The following is a 2,500-nucleotide window of genomic DNA, read 5'->3' on the forward strand; positions in this document are numbered from 1 at the left end:
GTTTTTCATACTTTTTGACTTGTGGACCCCTTTATATTTCAGGCTTTACCTTAGGGACCCCTTATAAACGCTTATGAAATTTATACATAAATATTTGCTTAAAATAACATATATTTTTACATTTGTTTATTTAAAAGTATTTAACAAATAGGTTTATTGTGAATTAAAAGATTTCGATTAAAAAACATATATAAAATCAGATTGCCCATAAAAAGTATTTGCTGTTCACGGACCCCCTGTGGTCCGTGGACCACAGTTTGAAAACCACTGCTATAGTGCATTGTTATACCTTTCTAAACTTTTTATTCTTTACAAACAATACACAATGCTTCAAGCGAACTACAATACTCTCTTATTTATATATATATATACTGGCACTTTGTTGGTTACAACAATGAGTGTTTCCAGTTAATCCAGTCCAATCAATGGAACAGCCTTAGTAAAAAGTAAAAGAATCAAAAAGAAGAGTAAGTGTCGAAAGATTTCAGTGATTAAAAAGCTGCCTAACCGTACTTACTCTTCCTTTTACTGCAACAGCCTGGGTTTCAGGGGCCCACAGCTTTTTAATATTCTCCCAAAGAGTCTGAAGAACGTGCAGAAAGTAGATGTAGGCGTTTTTAAATCAAAGCTGGACCTCTTCCTGTCGAGAGTCCCAGAAGAACCTACCTCATGGCAAGAGGTACAAATGAGAGTAGCTACATCAAACTCCATTCTTCACCAAATGCCACATATTGGAGGAGGATCTCAGTAATAACAGTGTAGCAAAACGGCGGTGCATCAGCATGGCCACAGCTCTGAGCTGAAACCACAGCAAAAACAAAAAGCTTCTTTATAAAGATTAGTTATTATATTTTTAATACTTTGCTAATATCATCTCAATTTCTTAATGTTTTCTTTTTTTTTCTTTAGCCTCCAAATATCTGTAACCTATAAGATATCGACATAACTTTTAACTTTCTATCTAACTAATTAAAACCGTGTTGTTCTACGTAAAAAAAATTAAAAAAAAAAAATTTCTTCTTAGCTGAATTGCAGTAAATTCTGTAGAGCAAGAAATACGTCTGTAGAATGCTAATGTTACCATTAGAGTTTCAATTTCTAGTTAAAGACATTTTTGCTTTATTACAATATTGCTTTATTACAACCACCACACAACACTGCCTTATTAGTAATTTCACAACATTTTTTTTTATTACAGTCGCACACAACATTGCCTTTACACACTCACCAGTTTCAATTTCCAGTTAAAGACATACAAATAAAAATTAGTATGTCTTGGAGTAATTGCTATACCAACACTTGTGTGGTGATTGCAATAAGGCAATATTGTCTGGTGAATGTAATAAGGCAATGCTGTGTGGAGAGCATAATAAGAATTTTGGAACCCATGATCTTTATCAGGGCTTCCTAGACCAGCATGAAGTAGTCACTATACAGCACTAAAGTCCAATGGAAAGGCATAACTGTCACAATAATTTCTCTCATCTTTTTTCCTACTAAAATACTGAGTTTCTTCTTCTTCTTCTTTTCCTCCTCCTCCTCATCCTCCTCCTCCTTCTTCTTCTTCTTCTTCTTCTTCTTCAATGACCAGAGGGAGAGGCTGTCCTCTCAACAAATATAACATTTCTAATTGAATACACGCATCTTCGATATTTATTTATTTAAATTTATCTATTTATCACATTAGATGCTGTTAATTTATTATTCTCAGATCAAATTCACTTCAGTACATTTTGGTTTCATCCCACACAAATGGAGATCTATTGAATTACATTCTGCATTATAACGAAGTAATGCTGTGTGATAGCTGTGATAGTGCTATGCTTTGTGGTTCATGTAATGGGAAATAATAATGTCACACATGGTGACTGAATTAAGGCAGTATTATGTGTTGTCTCTAATAAGGCAGCTTTGTGTGATAGAGCAATATGGTAACTTAGTGTGGTGATTATAATGAAGCTGTGATGTGTGGTGACTCAGATATGCTTGTATGTGTGTCGAGTGTAATAAGAGAGTTTAATGTAACTGCAGAATTTGAACTCAGATGAATGAAATGCTACTAAGCATTTTGCCCCGTGTTCTAATGTTTCTGCCAGCTCACCACCTTAAAAAAATGCTGTAATATTACTAATGAATTAGTGCTGTGTGGTTGTTGTAATGAGGTGGTGTTGTATGATGGCTTTAACAAGACAATGTTGTCTGGTAGCTGTAATAACATAGTATTGTGAGATGTCTGCTGTGATAGAATGTTGTACAATATCGCCAGTGTCTAAAAAGATTGTGTGATATGTGATGAGTGCAACACTAAAGAGAAACCTACTTGATAAGTGTATATGAAATACTTATTGATTGTAGAAGATAGCACAAAGTAGACCTCAACAAATTTTAACAAAAGATAAAGCAATGAGCTGGCAGGATAATTAGCACACTGGGCAAAATGCTCAGCGGCATTTCGACAGTCTACATTTTGAGTTCCAATTCCACTAAGGTCGACTTTGTC

Source organism: Octopus bimaculoides, chromosome 12, assembly GCF_001194135.2.
Source record: "Octopus bimaculoides isolate UCB-OBI-ISO-001 chromosome 12, ASM119413v2, whole genome shotgun sequence".
Lineage (NCBI taxonomy): Eukaryota > Metazoa > Mollusca > Cephalopoda > Octopoda > Octopodidae > Octopus > Octopus bimaculoides.